At 47.4% G+C, this 20,161-nt stretch overlaps 1 long non-coding RNA gene across 1 annotated transcript; it reads right to left on the bottom strand.

The window, feature by feature from the left end:
• Positions 1-395: 395 nt before the first annotated feature.
• LOC103551008 (uncharacterized) lies at positions 396-16,430 on the bottom strand. Its single transcript, XR_544927.2, has 3 exons — positions 16,292-16,430; positions 13,603-13,655; positions 396-733 (listed from the first exon to the last, which is right to left on the bottom strand). It is a non-coding gene; the product is annotated as an uncharacterized lncRNA (long non-coding RNA).
• Between the last annotated feature and the right edge of the window lie 3,731 nt (positions 16,431-20,161).

Genomic DNA, 20,161 nt, shown 5'->3' with positions numbered 1-20,161 from the left:
TTATGCTAGTGAAATAAGCCAGTCACAGGACGAATACTGTGTGGTTCCACTTACAGGGGACAACTAACTTAGTCAAACTCAGAGAATAGAGAGTAGAATGGTGGTTGTGGGGGGTTGGGGGCAGGAGGAAATGGGGAGTTGCTATTCAATGGGTATAAAGTTTCAGTTATGCAAGATGAATAAATTCTAGAGATCTGCTGTACAACAGTGAGCCTGATTAATTTGTGAAAGGTCTGAGAGAATGAGGAGGCTCATCGAATCCCAAGTGATGGTGGCGTTAAGGCTGCATTGCAGACTCTCACATTTCGGTACCTGGAATTGATTAGGTTGGAGCCCACCGCATCCATTACCATTAGGGTTGGTTGCATATAACAGAAACCTCCAGTAACAGGCTCAAATGCAAAAAGTTTTATTCTCTTATGTAAAAGAAAGCTAGAGGTAGGCAGTCTAGGGTTATATGGCAGCAGCCCATCCAGGTTAACTCAGGCTCCCCCCAGCTCATCATGCTGCCCTCGTCAGGTGGCAGCCATACCCAGCTGCAAGGGAGACTAACAAACGTGGAACTGTTGCAACTGAAAAGCAGGAGCTTGATTATTTGGCAGCAAAGGAGAGAGCAGATGTGGGGTTATAGAACTAACAGTCGCCGCCATGGCCGTAATTTGAGCTGTGCTTGGTAGCATGTTCCTGCATCTTCAGGCGATGCATGGCAGTCTCTCAGTGGTGTCCCAGAGGCCTTTAAACAGATAATGGAACAAAGAGATAAATTAGCTACCCCTCACAGCCCGGTGCCCCTGAGCGAAGCAGGAACAAGATGATGGCAATGACACTCCCGTTCCAAGAGGGGAAGGCACCAGGGGCCCCTGGTCCAGCAATTCTGGAGTCTTCTGGGCAGATGGGGTGAGGTGCCTCCCCTGAGATTGGGGTGGGTCCCACCATCAGTGGGTTCCCCTGAGGCCCCTGGCTTGTGCTCAGGGAGGCCCTTCTCTCCTGTCACCTCCAGTGGCTGTATATGATGTGGGATTCAGAACATGCCTTTAGTGGGGGCTGCACAGCATTTCCCACTTCTTGTTGCTGAGAAGTTGGGGGTCCCACAGTTGAATAGTAAATATCTTTTTTTTGTGTGAAGTGAAATTCACATAACATAAAATTAATGATTTAAAAGTGAACAATTCGGTGGCATTTAGTATAACCCCAACATTGTGTAACCACCACTTCTGTCTAGTTCCAAGACATTTTTATCACCCCAGAAGGAAATGCTGTGTCCATTGAGCAGTTGCTCCCCATTCCTGCATCTGTCAGCCCCTGGCAACCACGAATCTCCTTTCGGTCTCTATGGGCCTGCCCAACCTGGAAAGTTCATATAAATGGAATCACACAATATGTGGTCTTTTGAGTCTAGCTTCTTTCACTGAGCACAGTGTTTTCAAAGTTCCTCCGCGGTGTAGCGTGTGTCAGTACTTCATTCTGCTTTGTGGCCGAATAATATTCCATTGTATGCATCACACGCCTTTATAGCTCACAGTTTCTTTGACAAGGCAGGTTCAATAAAAACAGTCAGCTTCTGATCTATCTGCTTCTAGCTGGTTCCACATGGCCGCAATCACACCCAGAGTTCTTGCCAAGACGTTGGTCTCAGACCGGCTTTATTTCCTTCCTTTCTTGCCCCTCACTTCCCTCTCTTTTGATTGAATGGTGGCTCCCTCGAGTCTTCCCAGAACACAGCGTGGGGAAGGTCATGCCTTTCTCTTCGTCTCTTTCTGAGCCACTTCAGGCCTTGGTCACTCAAACACCATCTCAGTCTCATCTCTTTCCATTTGGGATCTATCAGCAGTTGACTTTTTTGACTTGGCAAGGCCCCGAATTTCTTTTTAGCAGTGCCCACCTCCCTCTATTCCTTTCATGATAGTAACAATTCTTCCATTGATTTTCAGACGTTATTGATTGTAAAACAGAGCATGATCTTATATACCATCCAGAAAATAAAACCTCTGCTAATTCAATCATGACACGCCATATAGGATAAATGCTATTACAGTTTCAAAAAAAAAGTGTATCTCAGAGTCAACGACAGGCGGTAATAACGATTATACCATGAATGGCCACCATTGCCTAAGATCTTACTGTGTGCCAGGCATTGTGGATTATCCCAGAAGAGGTGTCATTATTAATCTCTCTTTTACACCATGGAGCGTGGAGGCAGAGGGAGAAGTCTGACTCTACAGCCCCTGCTCAGAAGACTCCTACTGGGATATATTTTGCATCTGCCAAACCTTAGCACACTTGCTGTACATTCAGTCATCTGGTGACAAACATTTGTGGTCGCCTGTAGGAGTGTGCGTGTGGGTAGGGCGGGATTTTCCCTCTAGGACCTTTCGGTCTAGCTGGGGGAGTAAAGATCACAGTGAAACATGAAAGCAAGAAGGGGAGAAGGAACGTCAGTTGGCACCTCACTCTGGTGCATTCTCTGTCCCTTCCCTGGCTCAGGTTCTCCACGTGCTGACAGTATCCTCCGTGTATGGGATGTGCCATGGCAGACACTGCTGGTTGCCAACTGAGTTCCCTTCTCCCCTTCTTGCTTAATTCAAAAACATGTCATATTTCAAGTGGCAATGTGTCCAGTGAAAAGACTACATTTCCAAGACTAGCTTGCTGCTAGGAGAGGCCACATGACTTAGTTCTATATATGGAACTATTATGTAGAACTTTCAGTAAGACTCCATAATGTTGGGGATAGGGGAGCCATGATAGACTTTTTTGTCTTCCCTCACTTCCTCCTACTGTCAGTATGGAGAATATGGAGTTGCTGGCTGGAGTGCCAGCAGCCATCTTGGACCATGAAGCCACTTTGAGTTTGAAAGCCATGTTTCAGGATGGTGGATCAGAAAGACAGGAGCTCAAGTTCCTAGTAATACTTTGGGGCTGCCACATCAGCCCATGCACAAGCCAGATTACTTTCACATGAGAGGGAAACAAAGTTCTAACTTAAGCCATTGTTATTTGGTTCAGCAATATGCAGCCAGACTGAATCCTAGTTGACGTTCTTGCCCACTGTGTGATAGGTGGTTTAGGGTGGGAGGTAGGCTAAGATGTTAGAACCCCCGGAACCACATGAAAGGGGAAGGGGAGGGTCCCCCAGGAAAGGGTGCTGTTAGACAAAAAGACAGCACATCCACTACAAAGACCTGCCACTTGCCGGGTGCTTACTACAGGCCCTGCCTTCTGCTAAGCACTCCACCTGCATCATTATTTAATCCACATCAAAATGCTGTGACAAGACTCTCTTGTGACCATGGTTATTCTCAATTGACAAATGAGGGCACAGAGGCTCAGGAAGGTCACTTTCTCAAGTCCACTTAGATGGGCGCTGGGTTCCAAACTGGGTCTGTTTGACTCAGGGACAAACCCTTAAACCCGACATGGACCCCAAGAAGCCATGCAGATGTGAAAGCTGGAGAGTGGCCCGATCAGATCTGTGGCTTTGTCTCATCACAAAAGTGAAAGAAGCAGTTCAGAGAAGGGAGTGGTGCGCGGTGAGTGAGAGGCAGGAAGACACAGGCAGACCTGCCACGACTGGGGCTAAATGGAGGTGGGCAGCACTTGGGGGTTGGAGCGAGCGAGGCCAGGATCAGAGCACTTTCATTGGGAACTCCTTCTCAAGCCCTTGGTAGGGCTGGTTCCTATTAGATATGAGATTTAACTCATAAGTTTCCATCAAGAACCACTATAGATTAGTGCACTATCTTAAGTTCATATCTAATTACATTTAATAACCTGTCGGTGGCCGTCAAGAAGTGTGCTGATTTTTAAAAATACAGTTAAAGTTTTTAATTAAGAGATTTCAAGGGGCAAACAGATTGCTTGAGGTGTATGTGTTTATGGGCAATGAAGTGAAAATTAAGAAGCTAATACTGCTGTTAAAAAGCCATTTGCCTTCAAATCAAGCCAGTCTATCAGAGGAATAGGCTCCATCTGATCTCTTGGCGGTGTGCATGAGACCAAAGAATTATTTAGATATTAAGGGTTTTGTTTCATGTCTTATGAAGCATGAGAATTTCCCAGTTAGACCAAATCATGAAAAATGATGCTGACGATCTTCTGCTGCTGTTTACAATGGAAAGAAGCCATTCATAAGTTCTTCCTGATGGCCAAGAATGGAGAATCTTAACTGCCTTGGCTCTTAATAACAATTTTGCTTTATTTTTTTCTAGCTAACATTTCAAAAGTACAGTCTGTCTGCACCAAATCGGGGACAGCTGACACAAACAATAGCCCCAGAATATTATTAATGTGTTTGCCAGCGCTGAATGATACCATGGTGCGTGGAATACTCACTCACAGATGCTACACTTTTTACCAGTGCCCACCTAACCCCATGCCGTAACACCTTCTCCATTTGAGCTCCATCTTTCTTGGTTTTTCCTCCAACCTTGCTGGCTGAGGGCACTGGGCTCCCGTCCCTTCCTTATGCGTTCTCTGTCTCTCTCTCTCATCCAGACCTGATCTTTAGGTCTATCTTTAGGACGTTAACTCTGAAATCTGCCTCCAACATTGACCTCTCCCCGGAATTCTAAGCCCACTCAACATCTCCAAATGGATGTGTGATAGGCACGTCCAAATTAAGATGGCCAAAACAGAACCCACTATCTCTCCTCTCCCAAACAGCCTTCTCTCTCAACCTTTCCATCTCAGTAAATGCACCATACAGTTGCTCAAAACAGAAATCTAAGGGTTATGCTTGATTAATCTGTCTGTCATTGCCCCAAACCCAATCCCTTCATCAACTCCACCTCCAAAACATTAGTCTAATAGATCCTTCTCTTTCCGTCTCTGCTGTAATCGTCAGACTCCCAAAGGGACGCACTGGACTTCCTGTTTCCTCTTGGTCCTCACCAGCGCTCTACGTTTAGCAGTAAGAGTTAGCCTTGGAAAATTCAAATCAGACCACGTCACTCTCCTGCTTAAAACCTTCCAGCGCCTCTTCGTTGTACTCAGCATAAAATCTGAGCTCCTTTCTTGCCACCCTCCCCGGCCTCACCTTGTCCTTTCTCCCTGTTGCTAACCAAGCATCAGCCATGCTGGCCCTCTTTCAGGTCCTGTGACACATCAGGCTCCTTTCTGCCTTGGGGACCTTGGCAGTAGCTAACTCCTTGCCCTGGAATGCTGCTGCCTGGCTCCTGGCCATCATTCAAATCTCAATTTAAATGGCACCTCTCCAGAACGGCCTTTCCACATGACCTACTCATCTCAGATAGTCCTCTCTTACCTTTGCTAATTTTTTGCACGGTTCATATCACTAGCTTGTACTTTTCTTATTTTCTGTCGCATTCCACAGAGTGTAAGCTTCATGAGAATAGGGATGTTTTGTGTGTTTTTTCCCCAGGACCTGCATCTGTGCTTAGCATCTGGCAGCATTCATTAAATATATGTTGGGTGGTTGAGTTCCAGACTTCTTGTATTTTGCTCCATATAGTCTGCTGTCTTCTTTCTTATGGTCTGCTTTGTTAAGTAACATTTTATAATCATGCAGCTTATTCATAGGCACTGAGTTTGAAAAGATGATGCATATTTAGTATGTGATTCATTCATTGAAAATTCTAGACTTTTGACTGTATCCTGTGACTCAACTACTGTATTGATGGGAAAACTTTCAAATAAGCAACCACACGTATCTGGCATTTTACCAAGTCAATGACATGTATGAATAATCGTCAATACTTAGAGAGAGTCCTTATTGTTCTGGGCCCTTTAGATATATTAATTTTTAATTCTCATATAACCTCATGAGGTTGGGACTATTACTGTCTCCATTTTGCAGGTGAGCTGAGTGTATTAGTTTTCTAATGTTGTGTGACAAGTTACCACAAACTGAGTGGCTAAAACAGCCTCGATGTATTAATTCATGGTTGTGTCTGCAGAAGTCTGGGTGGAGCTCACCAAGTTCTCGTAGGGCCTCACCCATTCAAATCACGGTGTCAGCTGGGCTGGGCTCTTGTGTGGAGGCCTTGGGGAAACACCCACTTCTAAGGGTTGTTGGCAGAGTCCGGTTCCTTGTGGCTGAGGTTCCCATTTCCTTCTGGCTCTCAGCTCTTCAAGACTGCCCTCATTTCTGAGCCCATGAGCCCCTTGTGCTTGAGTCTCTGACTTCCTCTTTTGCTTGCAGCCAGGGAGAACTCTCTGCTTTTAAAGGGCTCACCTCCCAGGGTCAGGCCCTCCCACTTATTCTCTTATCTTATGGCCAATCGAGTTGGCCTTAATTACATCTGCAAAATCCCTTCCCAGAAATATTTAGAGTACTGTGTGATTGAATTACCAGGAAAGAGAATAGCATTATCATGCCAACAATAATTAGGCCCAAATTGTAATCCATGCTCACAAATCATTTTAATTAGACAAACTTCTAGATAGCCACATCAAAAGTTTAGTTTTTCTTTTCTTTTTTCTTTTTTTTTTTACCACTTGACAGTGACACGGATCACTTCACAGCACTACTGTTGCCAGTTTAAGTCCAAAATGGTTTAGCTGAAGTCTAAACAAATGATCAGTTTAAGTCTAAAATTTGGGGTAAAGACGAGGCGCCAGGATGGACCTTGAGCAGTTGTAAGATCCAGCTCCTGGCTCTGCCCTCCTCCAGCTGTGCTGGCAGGAGCATATCTTGCTCCAAGTGAATGAATCAGAGAGGTAAGAATGTGATTTGTTTGAGTTGATGTTTCTAAGAGATGAGTGTTTGTGCCATTCTGAGGAAGACACCCCCTTCTCTAACCATCAGCCTGAACTTGGCCTTCTTGGAAGGGTGCTGTGTGCGCATGCTCCCTGCGATACAGACCAGGAGGAGCTCCAGACCCCCATGGCCAGAGTTCCCAGCTGGCCTCCAGGAACAGCCCTCTGCACCGCACCTGGGCCGCTGTTTCTTAGAGAGCTGGCGTCTGCAAAGTTGTTGGCCCTCGCTATCAGCTGTGACATCCTCAATACGGAGACTCCTTCATGTTTTAATACACATGAAAAATAGATGCAAACTTGAGAATCTGGATTCTTTTTGCACTTGTTATTTTCTAATTTGTCAGGTGTCCCCTTGCGCCATGGTGTGAGTCAATGCAAATTATCAACTTCAGAGCTGAAGTAGGTCTTTGAGGTCATTTGGTCCAGGGATTCCAACCCCAACAGGCCTGGACACCTAAGGAGTCCTGCATCAGCACAAATGGTCTTTGTGTACAAAATGTTGTGTTGTATACACTTTTATTGCTCTGTCTGGAGAGCCACCTGCAGCTTTTATCAGAATCTCAAAGGGGTCTTTGTGCACCCACAGTTAAGAACAACTGATCTAATCTAACCCTTTTCAAATGCAGAAATAACTGCTTCCTTGTGGACACGAAACAGGTGACCAGCTAGTTACTGTATGAAAGACTCAAGGGCCGAGGATGGTCGGGGGCTTGGTGACAGATGGATGCACAGTTGCGCTGGAGCTTGCTTGCCCTGGCTTGAGAGAGCTAATTTGTATACATTTCTTCCCAACTAACTTTCAGTGACATCATGCCAGTGGCTTGAAATTAGCCATGGAGGGAGAGTTTCCATCAGAGAAGTCAGTAAACACTGCAAATCAGGGGTTGTTTTATTCATTTATATTTGGAGAGCCGGATGTTAAACATTTCCTGGCACCCCGCTGGGTGGATGGAAGGAAGATGGAAGGGGTCAGAGTCAGGAGAACTGAGGGGCTGCTTCCCTGCCCCAAACCACTCTCAGCATCCAAATCTTAGGACCAATAGGGTGGGGTCATTGGGTGTCGGTCTCGCTCTATAAAATAGTACCTACAGGGTTGTTTAACTTGGGAGCCTATAGAGACAATAAAAGGACTTACTGAGAATGACTAAACCCACACTCTGTAGGGAAGATAATTTTTACTTCACATAGGGGAGACACCAACCTAGAAAGACTGTACAGGAAGACCTAAACAAATGGAGAGGCACACTGTGTTCATCGATTGGAAGACTCAAGATGGTAAAGATAGTCATTCTTTCCAAATTCGTCTAAAGGTTTGATGTAATTCCTTTCAAAGTCCCAGGGAGATTTTTTTGTAGCTGCAAAGGAACTGATTCTAAAATTTATACAGAAAGAAACAAGAATAGCTAAAACAATTTTGAGACGAAGAATAAAGTTGGAGGGATTATACTATCTGATTTTAAGACCCATGCCAGATGGCTACAGTGGCCAAGACTTTGTGATCCTGGGGAAGGGATGGACACATCAATCAATGGAACAGAACAGAGTCCAAATCTAGACATGCACAAATATGGCCGACTGATTTTCTACAAGCTTCCAAAGGCAATTCAATGGAGGAAGGATAGTTTTTTCAAACAGTGGTGTTGGAACAATTGGACATTCAGGCAAACAAATGAACCTCAATGTAACCCTCACACCTTACAAAAAATTAACTAAAAACAGATCATAGATCTAAGTATAAAATGTAGAACTCTAAAGCTTTAGAAGAAAACAAGACAAAAATCTTTATTAGCTAGACCTAGGGTTAAGCAAAGATTTCTTAGATCTGAGACCAAAGGCACACAAATGAAAGAAATCGATCGATGGGACTTCATCAAAATAAAGACTTTTGTTCTATAAAAGATACTGTTAAAGAGGATGAAAAGACAAGCCACAGATTGGAGAAAATATTTGCAAGTCACATATCTGATTTAAAAAGTTGCATCCAGACTGTGTAAAGGCTGCTCTAAACTCAAGAGTGAGAAAACAAACAATTCAGTTAAAAAGCAGGCAAAGATTTGAACAGATTCTTCACCAAAAAAGATACACAGATGGCAAAAGAGCACACAAAAGGATGCTCGACACCATTAGTCACTATGAAAATGCAAGTTAAAGCCACGAGGAAATACCATTACACACCCATTAGAACAGCTAAAATGAGAAATGCTGACAGTGGAGGTGCTGGCAAGGATGAGGAGCAACTGTTTGTCATATGGGCATTGGTCGAAACGCAAAGTGGATGGACGGCCACTCTGGAAGATGATTGGCAGTTTCTTATAAAGATATATACAGTTACCATATGAACCAGCAACCCCACTGCTGGGTATTTACTACAGAGAAATGAAAACGTGTCCACGCAAAAACCCATACACGGATGTTCACAGCAGCTTTACTTGTCAAAGCCACTGCCAACATTTCTCTCTAAGATTTTTCTCCCTTCCTTAGGAACACATGCTTCTTCACCTCCCCAAATCCTGCCTCCTCCATCCCTCTAATGCATCCCCATTATTTTAGTGAAAAACGCCACATCCCCATCAAAGGGGACTTTAGTTTTAGCTGCAAGGCTTTCAGTAGAAAGACTCTAATGGTGTACTACTCGTCATTGAGTTTTAAAAATTGATGTCACTTTTCTTTTATTACAAATGATGAAATGTACAAGAGTGTAGGGAACAGGCACGTATTGGCTGCTCCCCATCTGGTCCGTGTCCTGTCCTCCCGCAGGCCAGGCCTGCCCCCTGAGCAGTGGGTCTCGTCCCTCCGCCGACTTCACCAAATTCCCTCTGGCCCTCTCTCGTTTCATCAGTTTTCCCGTTTCTAGCAAATCACTTCTGCAAGTAAGTTACAGATGAGATATTTTTCTCATCTTAACAAAAAAGGAGATCTCTCCTGAAATCCTGAGCCCTTTGCCCCCTCAGTGACAGCCCCACTTCTAGAAAGCAGTGTCTCTCCTCACTGTCTTCCATCTCTCTCCCCCTTTCTCTCTGGACTCCACTCAGACTTTCACCCCGTTGTTCCCGGCAAAGACCTCCCCTTGCCATAGGCACTGGGGCTGCTAGTCCTCCTCAGCACTGATTTGACAGGTGACCATTCTCTCCTCTTCTGGCACCTTCTTCACTGGCCTTCCCAGATGCTACCTTCTCCCGGCTTCCCTCCCACCTCGTTGGCCCTACTCCCTGGCCCTCCAGCATCCCTTCTCTGCTGGCTCCTCCTCACCCCCTGACCTCCTAAAGACACAGGGGCCCGGGCTCAGTTCTCACTTCTCTTTCTACTCTCCTTCCTCTGGTGCCCTCATCTAGGCTCGTGGCTTTACAGACTATATTTCATCTAATTTAAGAGGCCCTCAATGGTGAGCACGCCATTAAGTTCAAGTTCCACCACGGAAGAGAAAACACTGCCAATGAAACTCTTAGGTCCCACCATTCCAGTGCAGCTGTCCCTTTGTTCTCAGAGTCCCTGAACTGCCCTGGCGTGAGTGATGGTGCTTCTCTGGCCCAAGCCCCCTGTAGGGGAGTAGGGTTCAGCCTCTTCTCTCTATTCCTTCCTCCCAGTTCTCTTCCTCCACCTCGCCTGTGGGATCCTTGTATGGTCTTGGGGAGGCATCACCGGGCACCACGACCAGCCCTGCCACATATGACTGTGCACATCACGGCCTATGTGAATTTACTTTACTCCCCGGGGTTGTGCAGTGTACCATCTGCACAACTATATATTATTGCTTGACTTCACCCATTCTTCCAAATCATTTTTTTTTCTTTCGTCGTAGCGCCCTGTCCCAGACTTTTGAAACTTAAGAGTAAGAATGAGACGTTAGTTCTGTACATTCTTCCCTGTCATCCCTGAAGCGATGGCTATATTCCTGGGCTTTGCTCCAATTGGGCACCACTGAGCTCATCCTCGTGGCTAGAAGATCCATTCCCTAACTGACATAAGCCTGGGACCCAATCCTGGAAGCAGTCACAGTGGCAAAGGGTGGCTTTCTCTTGTTTTGCTTAACCCAATCAAAACTCCCCCTGGGTGTGGGGGTGGAGTCAGTCCCAACCAAATGGCAAGGCCGCTACTGGGGGATGGTTAGAATGAATTTCGGGGACACCTGGGGGTCTACTCCATGGGGTCAAAGGCAGGTGAGGTCTTTCAGAGATGGAAGAGACAGGGGCCTGTGTTTCGGCCATGGAGAGGAAAAAGTTAAAGATGCTGGAGGGAAAGGGCCAATATTTGATTGGGCACGAAATCCTAAAGAAGAAGTGAGGATGGGGTGAGGGGGAGGGGCCAGATTGCAGGGAAAGGATGATCTCCTGGGTGGGAGGGTGGTGAAGAGACCTATTTGCTCAAGGGAGGGAAGGACTGTGAGGGTCGGCCCCTGCCGCCCTCGTGTCCCTGTGTAGGAGAAGCGCTGTCTGTGGAGGCGTCGGTGGCGTGTGCAGCTTCATGGTCCTTTTTGGGAAGTGCCAATGGGTAATCCTAATCGACTCTTTCCGTTAGTTAGAATTATTACTGTAAGGGACCCATCACTTCAAGGCTAGGATTTTGATTTTCTTCGCAAATGAATAAAAGTACCTCTCCCTCGCACACGTCTGCAGAATTTAGGAGAACACATCATGAAGTAAGGGGATGTGTGTGCAAAGATTCTTTAAAAGTCCTTTGTGGGAATCCACGTGGCCTGGTGGTTAGGGATGTCGGCTCTGACACCATGTGGCCTGGATGCACATCCGGGCTCTGCAACCTTGGGCAGGCTCCTGGCCCTCTCTGTGCCTCAGTTTCTTTGCTAGAAAGTGAGGATGATGTCGCTATCTTCCTCGTGGGGCTATTTTGAGGGTCAGAGGTTATAATACCTGTGCATGTTCAGGAGACTGACTGGTATGTATTAGACACTCTTAAATGGGAGCCGTCAGTGTTTATAAGAATCCTATGACACGCTAGAATGCACTGTCTGCAGGCTGTGCACTGCCTTTGGGAGTGAAGCTTATTTATTTTCCTAATTCAATGAAACCTAAATTTTTACAGTGCTATTTTCATTGGGGAAACAGCACACAGATGTTTAAAAAATGTTTTCCATGTAGCCACATTGAAAATGTCATCATTGATTCCTTTCTGCTGGAATATGCAGAAATGAGCCAGCTTAAAGAGATTCTGCTCTAGGACACCCCACATTAACAATCATGGGAGTGGTATGACAGGCCTTAGTGAACCTCTCTATTTATTAATATATCAAGAATGGTCTCTCCCTTCTCCCCGCTTCCCGGCCCAAACGAGAAAGGCTCTGGATGGAAGCTCCATCAGGAGTTCAGGCCCAGCATTCATGGGAATATCAATGCAACACTGTCTGAGAGGACCTGGTTCCACTCTCCTTCTATGCTGTGGCTCAAATTGCTGTGTTGGGAGGAGGCCCAGCTTCGTGTCAAAGGCCTTGCCCTGGAATATTCTGGAAGGCTCCCTGTAACAGTGTTGCTGAGGGAGAACCCACAGCTCCAGCGCTGACATCTCCGGCAGGGCACGTCCGGCAGGAAGGCGTGGCTGCCCCTGGGGGCCTGCATTTCCCAACCAGTTCAAATTTCTTTAATTCATTCCGGGTGTTTTTTTTAATTACTATTTTCTCAGTTCCTCCATGGATTAACGAGCTGACTTCATGAAAATCTTCATAAATAAAGTAAAGGCTGGCTTTCCACATATAGGACAGAAGTAACAGCCCACATCCCCGGCTGTAATGGCCCCTGCTGACTCCTGGCATCAGTGCGCGCTTCTCCTGGGGCTGCCAGACCCCTATTGCCTGAGACACGTCCCTTGAGGACAACACAAGATGTGGCTGAAGCCACGTCTTCAGGAAGCTCATGGGGCCACTGCCCATCCCTACTCTCCACTCTCCCCCTACAGGAAACACACTGCCGTGAATTGCACAAGAGAGCTCTTTCTAAATGCCAGAACACCATCAGGCTTTCCACTTTTCTGGAAAGAAAGCCCCCAAAACTGCAAGAAATAGGATTATTTGGCCAATTGGCTGATACACAACTTTCACTGGGAGCTCAAATGACTTGGTATTGCCTCATTAAAAAATGCCCTGATTTTCCCATTGAAAGAAGGGAGATATGGTAGGATTTTTTCCCTAAGATGAATCCGGCTATAAATGGAAACCGGGTCTCCGGACCCCTCCAGGGTGGGGTCGCCTGCACACAGAGGCCTCTGGCTTGGGTCTTCCATCCTCCTCCAACACGGGATTTCCTTATTTTCTCTACATCCCTTAGGGCTATCAGAGATGGCCTGCATAGTAGCAGGCACTAAGTCAGAAAAGCTTTTGAGGGCACCAGTGTTCACCCATGGCCTTGAGGGTGTCACCCTCCAGAAACCAGTTGGCCAAGTGCAATCACAGCCGCCCTTCTTGGCTTCTTGTGAGGTTGCTGAGCACCACGTGGATCCTGTTCTCTTCCATTGCCTCTCAGAGTTAAAAACGCAGGAGCTGTGGAAGCACCCCACCCCCGGTGGCATTCCAGAGAAAATGAAGGCAGAGGCTACCCCCTGTTCTTGTATGTAAACATTCACCACCAAGTTTTTTTTTAATACTTAGCACTTTTTTTTTTTTTTTTGGTGAGGAAGATTGACCCTGAGCTAACATCTGTTGCCAATCTTCCTCTTTTTTTTTTCTCCCCAAAGCCCCAGTACATAGTTGTATATCCTAGTTGTAAGCCATTCTGGTTCTTCTACGTGGGGTGCCGCCACAGCATGGCTTGATGAGCAGTGCATAGGTCTGCACCCAGGATCTGAACCAGCAACCCCTGGGTCTGCAGAGTGTGAGAACTTAACCACTGGGCCACCGGGCCAGCCCCTCACCAACAATTTTTAACAGTTCGATTGGTATACCTTCATTTCATTCCTTGGGACTTTGATATTCAAGTCTGGCTTATTCTTGAAGCCTGAAAGATGGAGAGAAAAGATTTTGTAAGTCACTTAATCCTGAAACAGGGCACATACCCTCCTAATCAACAGCTTTGAAGTGATGATGATTTTAGATCCCAGGATTTATTTTATCAGAGGAAGATAGGCAGAAGAAAGCATGCAGGGAAAGAAGTGCGACCAGGACAAAGAAAAGCCAGCCTCCTTAAGGAACAGAATCCTCCCTTCCTCTCCCTTCTTCTCCCTTCCCTGAAATGCCTTGAAAGGAGCAAGGGTTTCAGGCACAAGCTTGGCCACACATGCCAAAATCTCAGTGTACATTTGAAATTCAAATGCACACGAGAAGCACGCATTTGACTTTTCAGTTCTCAATCTCCTAAATAAAGCATTTCCCTTGTACGGGCTCCAGGGGCTCCATGTGAGGTCAGTGTTTGGGTCTCTTCGCCAGGCTCAGGGAGGCTGCTCTTCCAGGAAGGGCTGCAGAGACCCTGGGAACCGGACCAGCCCAGCTCACAAGTATGAAGAGAATGTCGGGAGAGGAAGTGGCGGCTGTGAGTCAGCATGAGTCATCTCGTTCCAATGAGAATGAAGACTGAGGTGTGCGCCTTTTTTTTTTCTTCTTCTTCTTCTTTTTTTTTTTTTTTTGGTCTCAATCGTGGGGACATCATTGGGAATGGAGGGAAATCAGTGACTGTATGGTCGTTGCTTTTTAAGTTTCCAACTGGCGTTCCAGGCAAGCCGTGCCTGAGCCGGTGTCTGCCGTGAGATCTTCAGAGCACGGTTCCTGGGAAGGTAGAACCATTAGCTTCTCCCTGGTGAGTATATTTCTGTCATTTTCCTGATCATTTCTGCAGTTTGCCTCCAAGCCTCAGCTGTGGGAAAGCTGTGGCATCTTGGAGTGGACCCTGTGTTTCGTTCAAACTCTGAGGATCTGTAATTTTAGAAAAGTGGCTGTTTCTGCCCCCACCCCCTTAGCTACCGTGGTTTGGGCTGATTGTCTGGAGAAGTTTCTTAGTTGTTCATTGTGAGAATGTAGATGCTTGTTGTACGTTATGTTGTCTTGGAAGAGACAGGGATGCTGGACTGGAAAATAAGCTGCTTGGGGCTCTCTGGAGCCGAAGTGAAGTTCAGAGATGGAGGTGGATGAATTTGTGCTAACCCACGGGTGCTGAGGTTGGGCCAGCTTCCGCTTCTTGGAGGTGGAGGAAAGACAGCCCCTGAGCAATTTCTGGCCGTGTGATCTGAGTTACCCAGTTTTGGTACAAGAAATATAATAGGCAGAATTTTGACTTCTCTCTCGAAAAGCGTATGAATGATTCTGGGAACTTTTTTATGTGTTCTCCTTTTCCTTAACGCTGAATGTCACAAACCGTGGTAAAATCGGAAAGAAGATAAGCTGGGGGCTGGGGGCAGGGGGCGAGGATGGGGTAGCTGAGTCGTTGGGGCCTGATCTGACCTTGATATGTGTTTCTCAGGCTGTTACTATTCTGATGAAACTTGGCTTTACTGTCAAGTAACATACAGGAAACATTTTTTTTTTAAATGTCATTCTAGTTACTGTAAGTGAAACGGTTAAAATGTCATAAATACCTTATGATAAACATTTTCTGAATTTGCTTAAAAACCTGCACATCAGCCAGCAGAGTATGACAGGGAGCTTTTTCAGTATAGTCATTTGAGTGCGTGGGCTTCCTGGGTTAATAATGAGTCAGCAGCCAATTTCTAAAATTGGAAGAGCTAAGAGAGCCTTTGCTCTGGCCCCCAAGCACAGCACGGTGGCTGGCTGGCCCCTCTAGGAGGATTTGGCTGTTTGGTCTTTGATTAAAATCAGCTTTAGATGCTTCCCCTGTTTGGGTGACCTGCTCTCAGCTTCTGTCCCAGCTCCTCTGCATGCAACTGAGAGACCTCTCTGCTAAGGGGTCCCTCTGCCAGGACCATCTCCTTTGGCTGATGTTGACAATTTTCAGGTTTTGCCTTGACAGAACGGGTTAAGTACATGGTTTGTTAAATAAAAAATCCAGGGTTTATGCCGGGCAGGGGCGGCGCAGGCCCGAAGCTGCAGTGAGCGTCCTGTGATGTCACAGTCGCCAGGGATCGAGCGGGAGAGGAGGTCATGGCTTGAGATTCAAAGCGGGCATTCTGCGTGTGACACGTAGCGTGGGAAGACTGTCGGCTTAAAATCAGAGAGCAGGATTCCGAGGAAGAAAATCTCCCTCAGAGCTTACTCTCTTTATCTATCAAGGGAGAGGAACGTCAAGAAAATTAAAAAAGAAAAATGCATGGGGTTGCAGGCTGGCAGCTCAAGGGCCAAATGCCATCAAACAGAATGCACCCCCCACTGAGGTCTGTTCGGCCCACCCAGGATTGGTTTTCTGACGGCAGATGACGGTGGGTGGGCTCCCATGCTCCCCCATCACGGGCCCTGCTGAGCCCCTAGTCACAAGGCTCCGATAGAGGGGAGGCTCTGAAGCCAGGCCCACCAGCTCGAATCCTGCAGCTCGGACCCCAGGAGCCTCCTGCTTCCAGGCTGGAACGCTGCCTCCTGCAGAGGGCCGCTGGGAGGGCCCGGAGAGCTGGCCTCTGCCAGGTGCTGAGAACAGCGCCTGGATCCAGAAGGGACCCCATCCACGTCAGCTCTACCAGCTTCTCTTCTTACCTGGCTCTGAAGCTGTTGGGGCTTGCAGCCCTTGAGTTGGCGCCATGACTTTTGCAAGCAAGATCCTGCAATTCCAACGTCGTCATCGCTTGTCCCGCGGCTGAGGGTCGCAGCCACGCAAGTGTCAACTCGGAGCCTCAGCAGGGCAGACACCAGGGTTTTCCAAGGCGGGAGACCAGCCCAGTCCGCCTCTCTGGGTGAGTCATCTTCTTAAGTGCTCAGAGAAATGCCACCTTCATGGAGAGAAGAGCCCGTAAAAGGCGGAATGCCTTGGACGGTGCCTCAGCAGTTTGTGCACACAGCACCTTCTCTGGTCCCCGTTTCAGGGGAGCACCGGGTGTTGGATGTGTGTTTATCACTGGGTCCCGTCTTTAAATTCTCCTGGAGAAGCACTGTTGGGCAGTGTTTTGAGGTGGCTGACTTTATCCCAGGCATTGGTTGTATTCTCTCATGTGGAATTCGGGCAGTTGTATGGATGCTGGAAGTCCACTTGCCTCTCACCCATGAGAAATAAGGCTGTGGCCAGCTGATATCATCACTTTTGTAATCAGGAGAGTCATTTGAAAAGGCCAGAAATAAAGCCCAGGACATGTCTGAAAACAGAGCATTTATTAATTTGCTTTGCTGCATTGTCATTTTTCCGCCTACCAAAGGGAGATGATTCTAAGTGTAGATGCAGGCAAGGAAGAAAGGGGGAAGCACTCTCTGATAGAAATTGAGCAGATATTTTATTTTGTTTTATTTTATTTTTTTACTGAGGAAGATTAGCCCCGAGCTAACTTTTGTTGCCAATCTTCCTCTTTTTTTTTTCACTTGAGGAAGATTAGCCCTGAGCTAACATCTGTGCCAATTTTCCTCTACTTTATATGTGGGATGACACCTCAGTGTGGCTGACGAGTGGCGTAGGTCTGCGCCTGGGATCCGAACCCGTGAACTCGGGCTGCCAAAGTGGGGTGCACCAAACTTAGCTACTAGGCCATGGGGCCGGCCCCTGAACAGATATTTTAAAAGGACATCTACCGTAAACAGAGGATGCTGACAGTTTGATGACATTTGGAAGTTGCCCAGTGCCCTGTAGTCACAGCATCCCCAGCCTGGGGACCAGCCCATGGCTTGCTGGCCCTGTCTCCCACTCTCCACCCCTCATCTGTAGCCCGACCTGGGCTCTCCTTACTTCCTGCCGAGAGGTTTCCATGGTACCCGACATGTGTCCCCACCTCCGGTCACTGAGTAGCAAGTTCACCCTCATGGTGAGCAAGTCACTTAATGTCTTGGCTCCACGTTCCTCATGGTAGAAGGGGGATGAGGATAGTACCGGCCTCGTGTGTTTGTGTAAAGATCAGTGATGATTTGCACTCAAGTTACGAGGAAACTCAAGAACTGTCAGGTACATATTCACTGATTCAGATATATAAGCAGATCCCTTGGCGTGTCTACCTGGGCCCTCTCTTGGGGGCATCCAGAAAGGATTGGCTCTCATGCCCCTGAAGGGAGATCCCACCTGTGTCATCAATTACACGGCATGTTGTGCATTCACAGGACATTGATTGATTTGGCAAATGGGAAATGCTTCTTGGTTCTCTCCCGGAAAACCTGGGGTTCTAGATGTCATGGACATCATCATCATCAGCAGCAGCAGCAGCATTGCTGTTGTTAACATCGTCACAATAAGAACAGCTCCCAGTTTATTCAGCCCCAACCACACGGTAGTGACCTTCCACGCATGACCTCCAACCCCCTCCCCTCCAACACACACACACGCCCACCCTAGGGGAGAGGAAGGATGGCGGGTACTCGCCTCACTTGTGGTCCAGGACTCCCAGGCAGGTGGATCAGGCAGAGCAGCTGCTTCAAGGAGTGCATCCAGGACAGGGGAGCCCCTTGCTCCCATCAGGAGAGGAGAGTCAGGAAGAGCAGGACCCAGGAGGGTTCTGCTTGTGTAATCCAGGAGGCTGAGGCCTCAGGCCAGAAAATCCAGGACTACCGGCCCAGACTTGCTCCCAGGGTGGAAGCAGCTGGATTCTGTACTCACGCTTCCTGTCTAAAGCCAGCTACAGTCAACTTCTGGTTATTTGAAAAATCATCACAGTACATGGAGCTGACTCATATTGAAAATATTAAGTAAGATACACTTAAAACTAAAACCAGGGTAAATAGAACATGGCCTTTCCTTGCCAATTCCGAAGATAATTCAAGGTCAGGCAGTACCTCAGAAGGAAGCATTCACACTCTTTCTGCAGGGGTCCCGCAGAAGTCCCAACTGTGTCCTTTCGCTCAGTCTGCCTTCTCTGGCCAAAGCAAGGCACCGAGGGCCTCATGCATCTCCTCTCTGGGCGTTTAGACGTGGAATGCTGAGCACTGGTTGTCCTGCTGGTCAGTTGTAAGTGGTGCTAATTTGCGGAGTCTTTCCTGCAGTGGCTCCTCTGCCATAATCCAGACGACCCCCCTGCCCACAGTGCCTGGGCCAGGCGGTGGTATGCTTGGCCAGGGCTGCGAGGCAGAGATGGGGCTCCCCACAGGGTCAGAAGGGTTCTGGTGGGGCCACAGAGCTCAGGCGAGGAGAAGCCAACACCAGCTCAGAGGGGAGTGGGGCCTACATGGAGGAGGAATGGGTGGGAGGCCTGGTCTCAGAGGAGTTCTCTGATAAAAAAATTGGTTCATTGCACCTTGTATAATCGGAAAAGCTAATGGTGCCGGCACATCTTCTCCACTGTGGCTTTCCTGCTTATCTTTTGCCTTCAGAATTGATTACCTAGCAAGTGAGGGTTTCTGCTGTGGGACTTTTAGCCCCTCCCTCCATCCTGCCCTGTTGAAAATTTATCATTCTTAAAATATTGGAATTTTTAATGTTGGCAGAAATGTTATTTTAACTGTTCTCACTGGACAAATTATTTGTAGAGTGTGAGAGGAATGCAGGGGTTTCTGTCAATTCAGCAGTATATAAAGGAAAACTTTACAAAATAGCAGTGGCTCCAATAAGTGTCAGGCTTACTTTCTTTCAGACAGAAAAAGACAGGAAGCAGGCTGTCCAGGGTGAGGGTCAACAGGCAGCCAATTCGTCCCTCTCCCTGCTCTGCCATCTTGGCATTGGCTTCCTTCCTCAAAATTGTCTTATGGTTTCCAGAAGGCTGCTGGAGCTCCAGTCATCACCATTGCATTCCACATAGGAGGAAGGAGGGAAGATGAGGGGCAAAAGGTTAAGCATCCTAGATGTCAGGCTCATTTAAAGAGCTTTCCTAGAATCCCCAACCAACCCTTTCAGCCTACATCTTTCATGGCCACCTGTTCTGTAAAGGAGCCTGGGAAGACAGCTAGATTTATACGTTACAGCCTTCTTGGTCCTGTGAATGGACTCGGGGACAAGTCAGCTACTCTGTGACCAGGGTCTGCTTTGTGAAGTAACCACATTGCTCTCATGAGAGGTATCAGAGGGCAGAGACTGTGCCTTCGAGGGCTTTGAACAACTTGGAGGAGGGCGTGCAAAGGGACAGAAATCACTTGTTTGATTTTTGGATTAATCCAAATTCGATTTCTTTTCATTCATGCATTTAGCAAATATTTACCATTTACCCAATAAAATAATGATACTTCACACACTGCTGTGTTTATGGAGCTCCTGCTTGGCGCCGGGTACCGTTCTGGATGCTTTGCAAACACGACCTCCCTCAGCCCTCACAGAGCCGTGTGTGGCAGGTCATCATTACCATCTCTGTCCAGACGGGGACCCAGAGGGTTGGGGGGGGCGGCTGAGGTCACTCTGTTAGTCAGTGGAGGTGCTCAGCTGTGAACCCTGTGGCCGGTTCTCCCACCCAGGGACGTGGAGGCGAGCAGGCAGGCCAGGTCGCTCCAAGCCACGTCTTCCTGGTGAAT

This window comes from Equus przewalskii, chromosome 14 (genome assembly GCF_037783145.1).
Source record: "Equus przewalskii isolate Varuska chromosome 14, EquPr2, whole genome shotgun sequence".
Lineage (NCBI taxonomy): Eukaryota > Metazoa > Chordata > Mammalia > Perissodactyla > Equidae > Equus > Equus przewalskii.
This window is presented reverse-complemented; position numbering and strand designations above follow the sequence as displayed.